At 39.3% G+C, this 20711-nt stretch overlaps 1 long non-coding RNA gene and 1 gene segment (V, D, J or C); both read left to right on the forward strand.

The window, feature by feature from the left end:
• Positions 1–591: 591 nt before the first annotated feature.
• On the forward strand, positions 592–2190 carry LOC306975443. Its single transcript, XR_013793706.1, has 3 exons — positions 592–620; positions 1254–1409; positions 1864–2190. It is a non-coding gene; the product is annotated as an uncharacterized lncRNA (long non-coding RNA).
• A 6085-nt stretch (positions 2191–8275) lies between these two features.
• On the forward strand, positions 8276–10062 carry LOC306976378 (Ig lambda-3 chain C region-like). The segment is given in 4 exons: positions 8276–8285; positions 8572–8652; positions 9286–9441; positions 9899–10062.
• Positions 10063–20711: the final 10649 nt, after the last annotated feature.

Genomic DNA, 20711 nt, shown 5'->3' on the forward strand with positions numbered 1-20711 from the left:
CTCCTCTCTATGGAAATACTCTCAACTCTGAGCTCGAGCAGAAGCCAATATCTGCTGCACTGATTCATATATTTCAGATTTCATGTTTTAATATGGACTTTAGTGGAGTTCTTTCATTATATGTCAATGCTGTTACATTTGTATCTAAAAGTCATGTACTTTCTCTGTTTTCAACATTCCCAGGACATTCCCAGCTTGAAATGTCAGCCCTGTTACAACATGATATAAAAAGAGAGAAATCAGGCTCATTTACTTTTGTGTAGTTTCTTATACAGTGAGTTTTGATCTATTTAACTTCCTTATTCATATTTATTCATCTTTAGTTTATATTTACAGATGATTCACAAGGATGTTTAAACAGAAAACATGAGAACATATTATACAGAAATCGAAAGCAGAAAAACCTAAAAAAAAAAGTGTGTTATAATAAACATGTAACTGTGATGTCAACCCTGTTATTGGGGAAAATATAAAGTTTCGGTGATAATGAGTGAAGTAAAAGAGTTGAGTGAAGTGAGAGCAGCGTGTTTTGAAAACAGAGGAGGTTTTTGTACGACGGCTTCATGACTTTGTATCACTGTGGCTCACGTTTGGAGGAGGAACACAACTCATCGTTTACAGTAAGTCTTCTTTTCTAAACTTTATTTATGGCTTTAATAACAAAGTTACAGCAGAAATAATGAGTTTAATCTTGTCAAATCAAATCAAATATTGGTTTGATTTTATTTAGAAATGAGTGGATTTAATCAATTTGTCTGATAACATTCCTCACTGGGTTTGTAACAGCATAAAAACTGATTTATAAAGAATGGAACAAGTTAAAGCAAAAGAAACAAAAAACAATACGTTTCCCTTTATCAAGTTAATTTACTTTGTTAAAAACATGAATATTTAACCAAAGAAAACGGCTACATTTTTAATTCTTAAACCAATTTGAAGGAAGTGAAACAAGCAGCTGTTCTCGCCTTTTCTGGTTTTACTGAAATAGATTTTTGTCTCTTGTGAAGAAACATAATGTATTTAATAAAGATGGTCGTTTATAGTAGGACGTCTGACTGATTATTTAAGTAAAAAGTATAAAGCTTATATTTCCGCTGCTTTATAAAGTAATAGACGTGTTAACGACTTAAAAATAGACTTTTTAATCTATTTATTTGATTAATTCCAAAGTGGACTTCCTCTTTAATCTCAAATGAATAACCTGTAAACCTTGTGGCTTCTTTCACTCATGTCTGTGTCTCTGTCGTGTCCAGGCGGTCCGGTACGCGCCCCCTCTGTGTCGCTGCTCGCCCCGTCCCCGCAGCAGCGCTCTGGGAGCCGCCTCTCTCTGCTCTGCCTGCTCAGCGCCTACTCTCCACAGGGCGCCGAGGTGAGCTGGGAGGTGGACGGACAGATGCTCACTGACACAGGTGGGTACAGAGTGAACCGCAATGAGAAGAAGATCACTCAAGTGGAGACGGATTCCATCAAATTACACTTGATTCAAATGTTTGTCACAAAATAACTAAATGAAATGACTTCAAACTAAAACAACATTACTCTCATTTCAATGTAATAGTTTCCAGGATATAAGACAAGTGCACATGTCAAAAACTTTCAACTTGAGACTATTTGTTTCATTCACAAAGCTTCTATTTGATTTGATGATAGAAAGAGAGCACAGGCCTGTCTAACTCGATGGTGATTCAATGGTTTCATTTTTTATAGAACTCTTGTTAAACTTGATCATTGTTTGGGATTTGGTTCACACATTTACCGTATTCATCTTGTGTCTGTAAGTTCTTTTAACTGACAGTCATAATACTTGACAGCAGAGGGAGTGCCCCTGCCTATGCCCCTGCCTAAACACCTGTCCGTCCTTAGATGCGGTGGTGACGTCCGTGGAGCAGGAGAAGAGCGGCCTGTTCAGTCGCAGCAGCGTCCTGAGCCTGAGTGCAGGCGGCCGGCGGGAGGAGCAGCTGTTCTCCTGCAGAGTGCTCCACCACGGACGCACTCAGCTCCAGTCTCTGCAGAGGAGCCAGTGCTAGAGCTGGACTCGCCACATGGAAAACACCGACCACTGCAAACTAGAGTAGTGTGTGGCTTCATAACCAAGGTCGTGCCAATAAAGCTTTTATTATGAACCGTGTGGTGAATGGAAGTGGATCACTTTTATGTCAGTGTGTTTTGTGCCAATAAAGCTTGTTCTGATCAAAGACATTTGTCATTAGTGTTGTTGGTTTATTATTACAGTAACACAGTAATTCACACAGGTATGTAGTGAGCACAGACATCGAAAACTAGGAGTTAAAGTGTCAGGCCAACCAAACATGTTGTTACTGGACTTCACGCTTTAAAACTCTGCCTAATCTGTTGTTCAGTGTTAATACCGCTTCAAGAAAAATCAACAATATAATATTGTTTTCAGGAAATCACCAAACCATATAGTTAATATAACTACTGTGCCGAGACATTATGAAAATGCATTTATTGATTGACTGCGGAATTCTTCCGCAGTCAATTATTGGTTTTCATGTTCTTTATTATTATTCCTCTTCCATCTTTTTCCCGATTTTCTAGAGCTTTCAGCACCTTCATGCTTTGTGCAATTTATGCAAGTTATGCATCAAAACGTTCCGCATGTTGAGGAGAAGGTGCTATTACTTTTGGGACTTCTGCAACTTACGGTTTTTCCGCAATCGGCCAAAATGTCGGAGATTTTTCCCATTGACTTATAATGGGGCTGCCGCAAATCCATGCTTTTCTGCACTTTTTTCTGCATTTTATGCAATTTCTGCACTTTGTGCATGTTCAGCTTCTGCAACTTGTGGGTTTTGAGAAAAAAATGGCCTTCTGCAGTTTTCCAGTTTTTTTATATGAGAGTTTGAAATTTTTGCATTGGTGTGTATGGGGGAATCCAGCCAATGGGGAGACTCCAGGCCTTTCAGCCATTTGTGCTTCTGCCAATCAAGCACTGAGGCCATTTCAACAGTTTGACCAGTTTATGGAATATAAAAGTTTATGCAATATTAATGATTTATGCAAATTAACCACTTTATGGGATTTAACCAGTTAATGCATTTTTAAGCGTTTAAGAGTTTATGCCATTTAGGATTTATGAATTTTAAAGAGTGTATGCAATTTACATAATTTATGCAAATTAACCCATTCATGCATTTTACCACTTTATGCAGTTTATACAGTTTATGCAACATGACATTTTATGCATTTTACCAGTTTATGCAAATTTGATCATGCAATTTGAAGAGTTTATGCAATTTCTGCATTTGCTTTCTGCATTTCCGCAGTCAATCGCAATGGCGCAGCCATTGCATTTCTAGTTATGTTTGATTTTCATGACAATTACGGACAGTGGAGATATAGAACTGCAAGATTTAGTTCCCTGAAACTTACAATGAGACTTAAAACTATTTTTTCAGTCCATTAATGTAAATTAAAGCAACACATGGTGCTTTAAGTTTGCGGTTTACAGTAGTGACATTTATAACTTCATGAAGATCAAAGGGGAGAGACTTCCATACAAAATACTTAATGTTCTCTCCCTTTGCCCACAGGTTTTAAGCTGAAAATCGCTTTTGTGAGACTGTTCGCTCCAAATGGTTTTCATGTTCTGTTAATAATCTTATTTATTCATTTATAATATGTTTTGCAGTTAAGAAATGTGTTACTTTTGTCTTGTTGTCCTTTCAGTGTTCATCGACTGACCACATTTGAAATGTTTACAGTATTTTCTGGTTTTCTTTAGTGAAAGCCAGTATTTCGTGTACAGACTCTTTGGGGCAGTGATGACTGTTTTGTAAATGTGTTTTATAAATACACCTGACCTTGACAGTTTTATGTTTCACTGTGTGTAGACCACTGTAGAGATGTGCTTGGTGTAACTGGTGTAATAGATATTTGTACAGACACAATATTTAAACCCTTTCTGGGGCTAAAGGAGAATAAATGATTGAGATGAATAAGCATTTCTAAAATACATGAATTAGTGTCTCATTTCAGTCTGTAAGTATCGACCTGCTTTGACATCTCCACTGTGGCTTCTCTCAGTTTTCATGAGGGGTCTGTTCCTCTTGAGCAGCTGCAGTTGTTTCCTGCTCTGGTCTCACTCTGAAGGACTCACTGAGGGAGGTTTTTGTACGAGCACAAATCACTGTGTGAACTCTTCGTTGAGCACATCAGCAAAGAGGCTTATGAAATCGTCATCATCACCTGCATCAACATCTCCACTATGATAACTCTGACAATAATAAATTGCAGCATCTTCAGCCTGAGCGCCAGTGATGGTCAAAGAGAAGTCACTGTGGCTCCCACTGCCACTGAACCGAGATGGAGTTTCGGACAGAGACTTTGTAGCATATTTTATCAAGAGCTTTGGAGACTGACCCGGTTTCTGCTGATACCAGTGCAAATAATCATCTCCATCACTATCTCTGAAAACATCTTTGCTAGTTTTACATGTGAGAGTGACTGTAGATCCAGGAGTAAACATCTGGACTGGAGGCTGAGTGACTGTGACCTGACCACTGCATCCTGTAAAAAACAAACACATTGATCAGGAGAAACACAGAGAGAAAAGGCGGCGTGTTGTGTTCAATGTCACTGATTTGAACCTGTGAAGCAGCAGCAGGCCAGTGTCCAGAGGAGGATGGTGCAGCCCAGAGCCATGGTGCGTTCACTGACACATGTGAGTCCTGCAGTCTTCAGCTCTCTATAAAACTCAGGGAAGGATCAGCTGACCATGTGACCCTCCTCTCTATGGAAATACTCTCAACTCTGAGCTCGAGCAGAAGCCAATATCTGCTGCACTGATTCATATATTTCAGATTTCATGTTTTAATATGGACTTTAGTGGAGTTCTTTCATTATATGTCAATGCTGTTACATTTGTATCTAAAAGTCATGTACTTTCTCTGTTTTCAACATTCCCAGGACATTCCCAGCTTGAAATGTCAGCCCTGTTACAACATGATATAAAAAGAGAGAAATCAGGCTCATTTTCTATTGTGTAGTTTCTTATACAGTGAGTTATGATCTATTTAACTTCCTTATTCATATTTATTCATCTTTAGTTTATATTTACAGATGATTCACAAGGAGGTTTAAACAGAAAACCTGAAAAAAATATTATACGTAAATCAAAAGTAGAAAAACATACAAAAGTGTGTCATAATAAACATGTAACTGTGATGTCAACCCTGTTATTGGGAAAATATAAAGTTTTGGTGATAATGAGTGAAGTAAAAGAGTTGAGTGAAGTGAGAGCAGCGTGTGTTGAAAACAGAGGAGGTTTTTGTACGACGGCTTCATGACTTTGTATCACTGTGGTACACATTCGGAGGAGGAACACAACTCATCGTGGACTGTGAGTACTGCACTTTTTACTACATACTCAAACAAGACTACTTCAAATCTGCTCATTTAGCAGGATTTAATCATATTTGTAGATTGATTTTTATTTTTATTTGTGAAGTTTAGAGACTGATGTTTAGGTCAAAAGCTGAAGAAACTCTACTGTCTTTTAGTAAAAATTGACCAAATAATAAAAATAAATTAGTGTTAAATGTAATTATACTTAGTGCTGCTTAAAGAGTAAACGATTGTTGGGTTTATTTCACATTATTAAGACTAAACATGGTGCTCCTTAGACCAACAAATTATATCAATTTAATGACAATATTAACGGCTTTGACAAATATTTTTAATTGTGAGTATTTGACATTGAGATGAAAAACAGAAATGTGTATCTACATTAAAAAAGAAACAAATGTGAAAGTGTAAAGTCGTGTAAATGTATTTCACAAACACAAATGTATTTTCAGATGTAAAATACAGCAATAAAATACGTATAAATTGTTATATAATGTTTAATTATAACTTTATATTTTCTGGCTTAAACCTTTTTATCAGTAAAAACAGTTGTTCTCGGTTCATTGGTCAGACTTGTCGTGAACAGGAAGTGAAAGACACAGATGAAAATGTCTCAACTGTCTCTAATGTTCATCATTTAGTCCAGTCACAGTTTTGTGATGTGGCTCTAACACTGCCCCCTGTCTGTGTGCAGTGGGAGTGCAGCGGCCCACCCTGACCGTCCTGCCCCCGTCCAGAGAGGAGCTGCAGAGCGGCAGTGCCACGCTGCTGTGTGTAGCCAGCGGGGGCTTCCCCTCTGATTGGACGCTGGTCTGGAGAGTGGGCGGGGCCACCAGAATAGGGTCCCAGAGTCCCGGGGTCCTGAGTGGGGAGGGCCTCTACAGTAGCACCAGTGTCCTGAGACTGTCCACAGAGCGATGGCCCCAAACAGCAGTGATCTGTGAGGCCAGTCGGAGCGGACAGAGTCCAGTCACTCAGAGGCTGGAGACACTCTGCCCAGAGTAGAGACATGTCCCACATGAGGACACACTTCACCTGCTCCACAGGGACACTCCCTGTTTGACTCCTGATATGTGTGGCTTTAATAAACCTGTGATGATGCAGCTGTAGATTTTAGTTTGTGCCAATAAAGCTCTGATCAAAGACTTGGATGTGTTTTATTTTTACTCGGTTAATATTTGTGATAAATGAATCAAAACATTTGGGGGAAAAAGTAACTTCACACAGTGGTTCACTGCAAACAGACAAAGCAAAGATAAAGTCACGTAAAATGTCCTGCACAAGGGCACATGTAGGATCAGAAAAATCAAACATATACTGTACAACATGTTTAAATACTCAGCCCGAGCACCAGATCATCAATGTGTCATCATTTATTTTTATAATTTTATTATTTATTTGTCCTTTATTTAGCCAGGATAAATCTCATTGAGATTAAAAATCTCTTTTTCAAGAGTGTCCTGGCCAAGATGCAGGGGAACAGGTTTACATACAAGTTACAATTTTACACACATAATCACAAAATAAACATTGCATAATTTAAAGTTTAAATCAATACACTCAGATATAACAGCTACATGTAAAAGACTTTGTTTCTAGATTTTTCAATCGTGATTTAAAAGTATGAAGTGATACAAGTTCTTTTAACTGAAACTCCTTCTGTAACTCATACCAAGAGTGCGGAGCAGCAAATCTAAAGGCCTTTTTACCCAGTTCTGTTTGCACCCTGGGCACAGAGAGCAGGAGAAGGTCCTGAGAGCGCAGGCTGTAGCTGCTGTTGCTCCTCAGCTCAGTGAGCTGCTGCAGATACGGAGGGACAAATCCAGCAATACATTTATAAATCAAAAGATACCAATGTTTCAATCTACAAAATAACAAAGATGACCAGCCCACCCGGGCGTAAAGGACGCAGTGATGAGTCAACGACCTCATGTTTGTAATAAAGCGCAAATCTCCATGATACACTGTGTCCAAAGCACGCAAAGAATCTGTGGAGGCATTCATAAATATACCGTCACAAGAGTCCAAAACAGGCATGAAAGTAGCATTCACAAGCAAGACTTAATACGAAAGTAGAACCCGAGTTTTAATTTTAATCGGTTTAATCGGTATCAGTTTTTTAATATGGGGCTTAAAAGATAAACAATCATCAATTAAAATTCCAAGATATTTATATTCAGTTACTAGTTGGATTTGATGCCCCTCATTTGAATGATGGGAGGCACGGTCTTTTTGTGTGATTTTCTGTGTGAGAACACCATGCATTTTGTCTTATCTGCATTTAAAACTAATTTTAAATGATAAAAAGCATCCTGTAATTGATTAAAACCAATTTGCAGTTGTGTTATTGCAAGATCAGCTGAAGGTGCTGATGTATATAAAACCGTATTATCTGTGTAGAAGTGCAAATTTGCATTTTTTACAGCATTGTCTAAATCATTTATAAAAATAATAAAAAGAAGTGGCCCAAGGATCGAACCCTGGGGTACACCGGAAGATACCGTTAAAGGACCTGATTTTTTATTTTGGATCTTTACACATTGTGTCCTTCTTTTCAGATAATTTACAAACCATCCAACAGTGTGGCTTGGCAATCCAATTTTCTGTAATTTTTTTCTTAGTACCGAATGATTCACTGTGTCGAAAGCTTTCGAGAGGTCAACAAAGAGGGCGGCACAATGTTGCCTTTTATCGATAGATTCCATTATGTAATTTAAAACTTTCATTGCTGCTGTTGTAGTGCTATGCTGCTTTCGAAATCCTGATTGCAAAGGACTTAGTGCATCAGATGCAGTAAGGAACTCTTTTAGTTGGGCACTGACTAAAGATTCTAAAACTTTGGCCAGGACAGAGAGCTTCGAGATAGGACGATAGTTATTTAGATTAGAGGGAACACCTCCTTTCAACAATGGTACAACGTAAGCCGATTTCCAAATTTGCGGAATATTGTTTGTGGACAAGGACAAATTAAACAGATTTGCTAGTGGTGGAGCAATATACAGATGATTCACAAGGAGGTTTAAACAGAAAACATGAGAACATATTATACAGAAATCGAAAGCAGAAAAACCTAAAAAAAAAAGTGTGTTATAATAAACATGTAACTGTGATGTCAACCCTGTTATTGGGAAAATATAAAGTTTCGGTGATAATGAGTGAAGTAAAAGAGTTGAGTGAAGTGAGAGCAGCGTGTGCTGAAAACAGAGGAGGTTTTTGTACGACGGCTTCATGACTTTGTATCACTGTGGCTCACGTTCGGAGGAGGAACACAACTCATCGTTTACAGTAAGTCTTCTTTTCTAAACTTTATTTATCGCTTTAATAACAAAGTTACAGCAGAAATAATGAGTTTAATCTTGTCAAATCAAATCAAATATTGGTTTGATTTTATTTAGAAATGAGTGGATTTAATCAATTTGTCTGATAACATTCCTCACTGGGTTTGTAACAGCATAAAAACTGATTTATAAAGAATGGAACAAGTTAAAGCAAAAGAAACAAAAAACAATACGTTTCCCTTTATTAAGTTAATTTCCTTTGTTAAAAACATGAATATTTAACCAAAGAAAACGGCTACATTTTTAATTCTTAAACCAATTTGAAGGAAGTGAAACAAGCAGCTGTTCTCGCCTTTTCTGGTTTTACTGAAATAGATTTTTGTCTCTTGTGAAGAAACATAATGTATTTAATAAAGATGGTCGTTTATAGTAGGACGTCTGACTGATTATTTAAGTAAAAAGTACATAGCTTATATTTCCGCTGCTTTATAAAGTAATAGACGTGTTAACGACTTAAAAATAGACTTTTTAATCTATTTATTTGATTAATTCCAAAGTGGACTTCCTCTTTAATCTCAAATGAATAACCTGTAAACCTTGTGGCTTCTTTCACTCATGTCTGTGTCTCTGTCGTGTCCAGGCGGTCCGGTACGCGCCCCCTCTGTGTCGCTGCTCGCCCCGTCCCCGCAGCAGCGCTCTGGGAGCCGCCTCTCTCTGCTCTGCCTGCTCAGCGCCTACTCTCCACAGGGCGCCGAGGTGAGCTGGGAGGTGGACGGACAGATGCTCACTGACACAGGTGGGTACAGAGTGAACCGCAATGAGAAGAAGATCACTCAAGTGGAGACGGATTCCATCAAATTACACTTGATTCAAATGTTTGTCACAAAATAACTACATGAAATGACTTCAAACTAAAACAACATTACTCTCATTTCAATGTAATAGTTTCCAGGATATAAGACAAGTGCACATGTCAAAAACTTTCAACTTGAGACTATTTGTTTCATTCACAAAGCTTCTATTTGATTTGATGATTACAGAAAGAGCGCACAGGCCTGTCTAACTCGATGGTGATTCACTGGTTTCATGTTTTATAGAACTCTTGTTAAACTTGATCATTGTTTGGGATTTGGTTCACACATTTACCGTATTCATCTTGTGTCTGTAAGTTCTTTTAACTGACAGTCATAATACTTGACAGCAGAGGGAGTGCCCCTGCCTATGCCCCTGCCTAAACACCTGTCCGTCCTTAGATGCGGTGGTGACGTCCGTGGAGCAGGAGAAGAGCGGCCTGTTCAGTCGCAGCAGCGTCCTGAGCCTGAGTGCAGGCGGCCGGCGGGAGGAGCAGCTGTTCTCCTGCAGAGTGCTCCACCACGGACGCACTCAGCTCCAGTCTCTGCAGAGGAGCCACTGCTAGAGCTGGACTCGCCACATGGAAAACACCGACCACTGCAAACTAGAGTAGTGTGTGGCTTCCTAACCAAGGTCGTGCCAATAAAGCTTTTATTATGAACCGTGTGGTGAATGGAAGTGGATCACTTTTATGTCAGTGTGTTTTGTGCCAATAAAGCTTGTTCTGATCAAAGACATGTTTCATAAGTGTTGTTGGTTTATTTTTACAGTAACACAGTAATTCACACAGGTATGTCGTGAGCACACACATAAAAAACTAGGAGATAGAGTGTCAGGCCAACCAAACATGTTGTTACTGGACTTCACGCTTTAAAACTCTGCCTAATCTGTTGATCAGTGTTAATACCGCTTCAAGAAACATCAACAATATAATATTGTTTTCAGGAAATCACCAAACCATATAGTTAATATAACTACTGTGCCGAGACATTATGAAAATGCATTGATTATGTTTGATTTTCATGACAATTACGGCCAGTGGAGATATAGAACTGCAAGATTTAGTTTCCTGAAACTTACAATGAGACTTAAAACTATTTTTTCAGTCCATTAATGTAACTTAAAGCAACACATGGTGCTTTAAGTTTGCAGTTTACAGTAGTGACATTGATAACTTCATGAAGATCAAAGGGGAGGGACTTCCATACAAAATACTTAACGTTCTTTCCCTTTGCCCACAGGTTTTAAGCTGAAAATCACTTTTATTGTGAGACTGTTCGCTCCAAATGTTTTTTATTTTCTGTTAATAATGTGATTTATTCATTCATTCATTTATAATATGTTTTGCAGTTAAGAAATGTTTTACTTTTGTCCTGTTTTCCTTTCAGTTTTCATCCACTGACCACATTTCAAAAGTTTACACTATTTTCTGGTTTTGTTTAATGAAAGCCAGTATTTTGTGTACAGACTCTTTGGGGCAGTGATGACTGTTTTGTAAATGTGTTTTATGAATAAACCTGACCTTGACATTCACAGTATTTCTCCATGATGACAACAATAATGAATAGTTATTACCCATCTATTATAAAGTGACTATTTTCCAGACCTTATCTCTCAGGCCTGAATTTTCAATAAGCCCCAAAAGTAAAACTGTACATTTTTATGTTTCACTGTGTGTAGACCACTGTAGAGATGTGCTTGGTGTAACTGGTGTAATAGATATATGTACAGACAAAATATTTAAACCCGTTCTGGGGATAAAAGAGAATGAAATGATTGAGATGAATAAGCATTTCTAAAATACATGAATTAGTGTCTCATTTCAGTCTGTAAGTATCGACCTGCTTTGACATCTCCACTGTGGCTTCTCTCAGTTTTCATGAGGGGTCTGTTCCTCTTGAGCAGCTGCAGTTGTTTCCTGCTCTGGTCTCACTCTGAAGGATTCACTGAGGGAGGTTTTTGTACGAGCACAAATCACTGTGTGAACACAACACCGCTATGATAACTCTGACAATAATAAACTGCAGCATCTTCAGCCTGAGCTCCAGTGATGGTCAAAGAGAAGTCACTGTGGCTCCCACTGCCACTGAACCGAGATGGAGTTTCTGACCAACGACTAGTAGCAAGATATATCAAGAGCTTTGGAGACTGACCAGGTTTCTGCTGATACCAGTGCATCTCATTATTGCTGTAAACATCTTTGTTCGCTCTACATGTGAGAGTGACTGTAGATCCAGGAGTAAACGTCTGGACTGGAGGCTGAGTGACTGTGACCTGACCACTGCATCCTGTAAAATACAAACACATTGATCAGAAGAAACACAGAGAGAAAAGGTGGCGTTTTGTGTTCAATGTCACTGATTTGAACCTGTGAAGCAGCAACAGGCCAGTGTCCAGAGGAGGATGGTGCAGCCCAGAGCCATGGTGCGTTCACTGACACATGTGAGTCCTGCAGTCTTCAGCTCTCTATAAAACTCAGGGAAGGATCAGCTGACCATGTGACCCTCCTCTCTATGGAAATACTCTCAACTCTGAGCTCGAGCAGAAGCCAATATCTGCTGCACTGATTCATATATTTCAGATTTCATGTTTTAATATGGACTTTAGTGGAGTTCTTTCATTATATATCAATGCTGTTACATTTGTATCTAAAAGTCATGTACTTTCTCTGTGTTCAACATTCCCAGGACATTCCCAGCTTGAAATGTCAGCCCTGTTACAACATGATATAAAAAGAGAGAAATCAGGCTCATTTTATATTGTGTAGTTTCTTATACAGTGAGTTATGATCTATTGAACTTCCTTATTCATATTTATTCATCTTTAGTTTATATTTACAGATAATTCACAAGGAGGTTTAAACAGAAAACCTGAATAAAATATTATACAGAAATCAAAAGTAGAAAAACATACAAAAGTGTGTCATAATAAACATGTAACTGTGATGTCAACCCTGTTATTGGGGAAAATATAAAGTTTTGGTGATAATGAGTGAAGTAAAAGAGTTGAGTGAAGTGAGAGCAGCGTGTGTTGAAAACAGAGGAGGTTTTTGTACGACGGCTTCATGACTTTGTATCACTGTGGTACACGTTCGGAGGAGGAACACAACTCATCGTGGACTGTGAGTACTGCACTTTTTACTACATACTCAAACAAGACTACTTCAAATCTGCTCATTTAGCAGGATTTAAACATATTTGTAGATTGATTTTTTATTTTTATTTGTTAAGTTTAGAGACTGATGTTTAGGTCAAAAGCTGAAGAAACTCTACTGTCTCTTAGTAATAATTTACCAAATAATAATAATAAATCAGTGTTAAATGTAATTATACTTAGTGCTGCTTAAAGAGTAAACGATTGTTGGGTTTATTTCACATTATTAAGACTAAACATGGTGCTCCTTAGACCAACAAATTATATGAATTTAATGATAATATTAACGGCTTTGACAAATATTTTTAATTGTGAGTATTTGACATTGAGATGAAAAACAGAAATGTGTATCTACATTAAAAAAGAAACAAATGTGAAAGTGTAAAGTCGTATAAATGTGTTTCACAACCACAAATGTATTTTCAGATGTAAAATACAGCAATCGAATGTGTATAAATTGTTATATAATGTTTAATTTTAACTTCATATTTTCTGGCTTAAACCTTTTTATCAGTAAAAACAGTTGTTCTCGGTTCATTGGTCAGACTTGTCGTGAACAGGAAGTGAAAGACACAGATGAAAATGTCTCAACTGTCTCTAATGTTCATCATTTAGTCCAGTCACAGTTTTGTGATGTGGCTCTAACACTCAGTGCCTCTGCTGCCCCCTGTCTGTGTGCAGTGGGAGTGCAGCGGCCCACCCTGACCGTCCTGCCCCCGTCCAGAGAGGAACTGCAGAGCGGCAGTGCCACGCTGCTGTGTGTGGCCAGCGGGGGCTTCCCCTCTGATTGGACGCTGGGCTGGAGAGTGGGCGGGGCCACCAGAGTAGGGTCCCAGAGTCCCGGGGTCCCGAGGGGGGACGGCCTCTACAGCCGCACCAGCGTCCTGAGACTGTCCACAGAGCGATGGCCCCAAACAGCAGTGATCTGTGAGGCCAGTCGGAGCGGACAGAGTCCAGTCACTCAGAGGCTGGAGACACTCTGCCCAGAGTAGAGACATGTCCCACATGAGGACACACTTCACCTGCTCCACAGGGACACTCCCTGTTTGACTCCTGATATGTGTGGCTTTAATAAACCTGTGATGATGCAGCTGTAGATTTTAGTTTGTGCCAATAAAGCTCTGATCAAAGACATGAATGTGTCATTATTTTGTTGCTCATTATTTGTGGTATAAAGATCATTTGACACAGGGGGGGCCACACGAGTAACTTGAAGTGATTTCGAGAGCCGCACCAACGATAAATTCAACGTAATTCTGCACCACTTTCTCCCATTGCAAATTGCACTAAATTATATCTAGATCTCACTTGATGGTAAATATGAATGTTGTTTAAAAATAAAAAGACACAATTATGAGTAAGTTGTAGGTGATTGTAAAGTTAACTAAGGGGCAGGTACATTATCAAAAGATTGCTTCTCTCTCTGCTCCTTTTCATTCAAACTGCATTGACTTTGCAGTTTTGTTATACATCCTATATTTGAATTTCACTTTTGAATGAAATAAATAAATATTAAAATGAAAAATATAGAGCCATTTAAACTCACTCCGGCAGGGGTTTGGACACTATTTTTTTATTTTAGCAATGTTTTTTAGATGATAATAGGCCGCTGATGTAATGGACTTAATATAACTGTTAAAATTCAGGTCTGAGTCCACGATTACCCCAACATTTCTAACTTGACTTTTTGGTCCCTGTGAAAGAGGTTCGAGATGACCAATGACAACCTCTCTGTGTTTTTGTGGGCCAAAAACAATGATCTCAGTTTTATCTGTATTCAACTGGAGGAAGTTGTTTTGCATCCACACACTAATCTGTTGGATACAATGACAGAGTGTATCTACAGGCCCATGTTCACCTGCTGTCAGTGAAACATCGATCTGAGTATCGTCTGCATAACTGTGATAGGACACATTGTTACTGGAGATCAATGGACGGAATGGAAGCATGTACAGATTGAACAAGAGGGGCCCCAGAATCGAACCCTGGGGAACCACAGGTCAATATCATTTGGTCTGAGACACAGTTTCCCATTGCGACATAGTCATTTTGGATCTGAACCACTCAAGAGCAATTTCAAGAGATTCCCACCCAGGTTTTTAACATCTCTAGTAAGATCTCATTGACCACAGTGTCAAAGACAGCGCTAAGGTCCATCAGATAACCGTTTGGATAACACTCTCATCAAAAGTCTTGCAAGGGAACCTGAGCTGGACGAGACGAATCAAACTTATACTGCACAACATTTTATAACTTGCAGCCATCTGATCTTTTTGTAAGTGAATCATTTTGAAGAAAGAGGTTATCGTTTAGTGTCAAGAAATAAATCATTGACGATCATTAGATTTTCCTGACAAACAGTACACTGTGAAGAACTCAAAAGACTCAGAATGACCTGATATATAGTCCACAGACCAGTTACAGTGTTTCAGGTCAGTGAGGGGTCTGTTCCTCTTGAGCAGCTGCAGTTGTTTCCTGCTCTGGTCTCACTCTGAAGGACTCATTGAGGGAGGTTTTTGTACGAGCACAAATCACTGTGTGAACATATATGTACCACTAATGACGTGAAAACTCTGACAATAATAAACTGCAGCATCTTCAGCCTGAGCTGCAGTGATGGTCAAAGAGAAGTCACTGCGGCTCCCACTGCCACTGAACCGAGATGGAGTTTCTGACAGAGGCTGTGTAGCAAGTTTTATCAAGAGCTTTGGAGACTGGCCAGGTTTCTGCTGATACCAGTGCATGTAATCTCCAGCACCATCTCTGTAAACATCTGTGTTAGCTTTACATGTGAGAGTGACTGTAGATCCAGGATTGACCGTCTGTACTGGAGGCTGAGTGACTGTGACCTGACCACTGCATCCTGTAATAAACAAACACATTGATCAGAAGAAACACAGAGAGAAAAGGCGGCGTGTTGTGTTCAGTGTCACTGATTTGAACCTGTGAAGCAGCAGCAGGCCAGTGTCCAGAGGAGGATGGTGCAGCCCAGAGCCATGGTGCGTTCACTGACACATGTGAGTCCTGCAGTCTTCAGCTCTCTATAAAACTCAGGGAAGGATCAGCTGACCATGTGACCCTCCTCTCTATGGAAATACTCTCAACTCTGAGCTCAAACAAGACATGGTGCAGTTTACTGTAATGACATTTATAACTTCATAAGGATCACAGGGGAGAGATTTCCATACAACATAAACACAAATACATTTTTTTTGCACATCATTAAAGCCACACCCCTCAACATTTCACACAATAAACAGTCTTCAATACAAGCATTTCTTTAATGACTGACAGATACCTAATCGATGTAAAAGACCAAACAAATCCACAGACATCAGTGTTTGCTCTGAGTGGTTTAGCTCTCCTCAGACGTGACCGTAACTTACTGGGAGAGGGACGTCTCCAGCTCGTTTTCCTGGAGATGTTGACTAAAGGCAGCCAAATATGACATTTAAATAAGTTTGAACCTCATCTACACTCATTCTTTGATTGCCCACTTTTAAAAAAAGCCATTTCTGTGTCAAGCTGGTCATTAGGAGCATGTTTTGTATTAGCATGATCATAAATGTTACGTAGTGTGCCTTTAAAGAGAAATGCACATTCACTCTAACATCATTAATTTCTAAAAGTAATGTTCTCTCCCTTTGCCCACAGGTTATGAGCTGCAAATCACTTTTTCTTATAAAAATAAACCTTGAAAACTTCAAAACTATCAGACTAGAAGTGCATGCATGAGGAATATTAAAAATTAAATAATAACAAATAAAATAAAACAAAGCACAAAATATGAACTTGACCTCTCCATGATGAAAACAGTAATGAATAGTTATTATACATCTATTATAAACTGACTTTTTCCCAGACCTTATCCCTCAGTCCTGAACTTTCAGTAAGCCCCACTGTGTGTCGACCACTGCATATGTGCTTAGTGTAACTGGTATCATAGATACTCTGGGTTGCATAAGTATCTGCTCCCCTTTAACTTTTAGACATTTTGCCACGCAATGGACCACAAACATATATATATTTCAGTGAAATTTTACATTAACGACACACACCAAGTGATACACAATCGTGAAGTGAAATGAAATATATACATGATTTGATTTTTTTTTAAATAAATAACTACTGAAAAGTGGGATTTGCAAAAGTATCTTCCCCCCTTTCCTCTTAGTCCAACCAACTGCCTTGAGAAGCTGACTAATGATTTCTGAATGATCACATGTTGCCCTAATCACTAAATAGAGTCTAAGTGTGTGTAATCTAATGTCAGTTCAAACTGTGATGGTCTCAGAGGTCTGTTAAGAGACTGTTGTGGAGCAGAAACATCATAAAGTCCAAGAATACACCACACAGGTCTGGGATAAACTTACTGAGAGAAGTATAAAGCTGGGTTAGATTATAAAAAGATTTCCAAAGCTTTGAAAATCTCTCATAGTACAGTTAAATACACCGTCCAGGAATGGAAAGAGTCTGGCATCACTGCAAACCAACCAAGACCCGGCCGTCCTCCTAAACTTACTGACCGAACAAGGACAGCACTGACCAGAGCTGTGACCAAGAAGTCGTACACTGCACAAATCTGGCCTTTATGGAAGAGTAGCCAGAAGAGGCCATTTTAAAAAGAAAACCATAAGAAGTCCAGTTTTCTGTTTGCCAGAAGCCACTTTGGGGACACAGCAAACATTTGTATGGAGGTGCTTTGGTCAGATGAGATCAACATTTCACTTCTTGGCCGAAATGCAAAATGCAATGTTTGGGATTAAAGAAACACTGCACATCACTCTTAAAACACCATCCGCATTGGCAAACATCAGGCTCTGGGGGTGCTTTTCTACAGAAGATGGCTTGAGTTGATGTCAAGATGGATGGGGCCAAATACAGGGCAATCTCTGACGAAAACATGTTGGAGACTACAAACAACTTGTAACTGGGGCTGAGGTTCACCTTCAAGCAAGACACCAACCCTAAACATAAAACCAGGGAAACAACATGGTTGAAAACAAAACATATCCACGTGATAGAAAGGCCATGTCTAAGTCAAGGCCTAAATCCAATTGAGAATTTGTGGAAAGGTCTGAAAACTCTCCATCTAATCTAACTGAGCTTGAGCTGTTTTGCAAAGACGAACGGGTAAAGAATCCAGTCTCAAGATGTGCAGGACTGGCAGAGACAAACCCGGCAGACTTAGCTGTAATTGTAGCAAAAGGCAGTTCCACAAAGTAATAACTCAGGGGGTTTACACTATACTATACTGTTTGTCAGGAAAATCTAATGATAGTCATTGATTTATTTCTTGACACTAAACAATAACCTCTTTCTTCAAAATGATTGACTTTTTGAAGAAAGAGGTTGAATACATGAATTAGTGTCTCATTTCAGTCTGTAAGTATCGACCTGCTTTGACATCTCCACTGTGGCTTCTGTCAGTTTTCATGAGGGGTCTGTTCCTCTTGAGCAGCTGCAGTTGTTTCCTGCTCTGGTCTCACTCTGAAGGACTCACTGAGGGAGGTTTTTGTACGAGTAGAAATAACTGTGAGCACGGATATGCACCACTAATGTAGTGACGACTCTTACAGTGATAAACTGCAGCATCTTCAGCCTGAGCTGCAGTGATGGTCAAAGAGAAGTCACTGTGGCTCCCACTGCCACTGAACCGAGATGGAGTTTCAGACAGACGCTGTGTAGCAAGTTTTATCAAGAGCTTTGGAGACTGACCAGGTTTCTGCTGATACCAGTGCATCCGATAATTTTCATAAACATCTTTGCTCGCTCTACATGTGAGAGTGACTGTAGATCCAGGAATAAACGTCTGGACTGGAGGCTGAGTGACTGTGACCTGACCACTGCATCCTGTAAAAAACAAACACATTGATCAGAAGAAACACAGAGAGAAAAGGCGGCGTGTTGTGTTCGATGTCACTCATTTGAACCTGTGAAGCAGCAGCAGGCCAGTGTCCAGAGGAGGATGGTGCAGCCCAGAGCCATGGTGCGTTCACTGACACATGTGAGTCCTGCAGTCTTCAGCTCTCTATTAAACTCAGGGAAGGATCAGCTGACCATGTGACCCTCCTCTCTATGGAAATATACCTGCAGATGAAGCAGTGGAATCACTTTTGACATTGTATATTTATTGATGGTATTATTAGGAATTTTAAATAAAGATATTGCAGCACATTTTTTTTTATACATATGTTGTTTTGTGACACGTATTATTTTAAACTCAAAACAATAATTTGGTTCATCCATCATATGACCTAAAAGGAATAAAATAGGCCTACTCTTTTATAGAAAATATTGCAGAAAATTGCTTTGAAATATGGAACATTAACAGACATGAGAGGAGCAGTGATGCTTATCATTACCGTAAAACACATTTGAATGCACCTGTGTGAAAGTGAAATACTTCAAATAGCAGCTCGTTCATACAGCGACTCTTGGACGGGTGGATGTGTCACCTCTCCGAAGTTATTTGCATTTAAGATTAGGGTTAGGGTTTAGGCCATGAATAAGTATATTATTCATGACTTATTAGCATGGTATTTGATAATACTGTAATGAGAAGCGTATTAATATCTTCACAAACATATTATTAATGGACTTTTAATTACTAATGTGTGTTAATACTGTAAGTGAGGGACGTGCCTTGACCACTTGGCGCGTTACAATACCTTATTAATACTGAACGATCACCCCTTTATATAAAGCGTTGCCATGATTTATCATTTTGTTCCAATAGAAATAAATATATCAGGTGTAGTAGAGCTTTGAAGTAGAATCTATGGAACTTTCTATCCAGTCCTTGAGCGGATGCAGAGCTCCTTCTAGTGGCTGAATGTATTTACTACAGTCCACACTTACTGAAGGAGATTCTTCTTTATTCAGTGCAGAGGTGGGTAGAGCAGCCAAGATATTTACTCAAGTTAGAGCTACGTTACGGACAGATGCTCACTGACACAGGTGGGTACAGAGTGAACCGCAATGAGAAGAAGATCACTCAAGTGGAGACGGATTCCATCAAATTACACTTGATTCAAATGTTTGTCACAAAATAACTACATGAAATGACTTCAAACTAAAACAACATTACTCTCATTTCAATGTAATAGTTTCCAGGATATAAGACAAGTGCACATGTCAAAAACGTTCAACTTTAGACAATTTGTTTCATTCACAAAGCTTCTATTTGATTTGATGATTACAGAAAGAGCGCACAGGCCTGTCTAACTCGATGGTGATTCACTGGTTTCATGTTTTATAGAACTCTTGTTAAACTTGATCATTGTTTGGGATTTGGTTCACACATTTACCGTATTCATCTTGTGTCTGTAAGTTCTTTTCACTGACAGTCATAATACTTGGCAGCAGAGGGAGTGCCCCTGCCTATGCCCCTGCCTAAACACCTGTCCGTCCTTAGATGCGGTGGTGACGTCCGTGGAGCAGGAGAAGAGCGGCCTGTTCAGTCGCAGCAGCGTCCTGAGCCTGAGTGCAGGCGGCCGGCGGGAGGAGCAGCTGTTCTCCTGCAGAGTGCTCCACCACGGACGCACTCAGCTCCAGTCTCTGCAGAGGAGCCAGTGCTAGAGCTGGACTCGCCACATGGAAAACACCGACCACTGCAAACTAGAGTAGTGTGTGGCTTCATAACCAAGGTCGTGCCAATAAAGCTTTTATTATGAACCGTGTGGTGAATGGAAGTGGATCACTTTTATGTCAGTGTGTTTTGTGCCAATAAAGCTTGTTCTGATCAAAGACATGTTTCATTAGTATTGTTGGTTTATTTTTACAGTAATTCACACAAGTATGTCGTGAGCACAGACATCGAAAACTAGGAGCTAGAGTGTCCAGACCAAGAAGTATTTTTACTGGACTTCACGCTTTAAAACTCAGCCGACTGATGTTTTGGTCAGTGTTATTTTACCGCTTGAAAAAATGTAGTAGACTTTGGTGTCAGAAAAATGAAAATCTAAACCTAGAACTACCTCATTAATATAGTTGATGTGCTAAGACTTTATGAAAGCAACAATGATTTATGTTTCAGTTTCCTGACCAATATATAAAACA

This window comes from Gobius niger, assembly GCF_951799975.1.
Source record: "Gobius niger genome assembly, chromosome: 16".
Classification (NCBI taxonomy): Eukaryota; Metazoa; Chordata; class Actinopteri; order Gobiiformes; family Gobiidae; genus Gobius; species Gobius niger.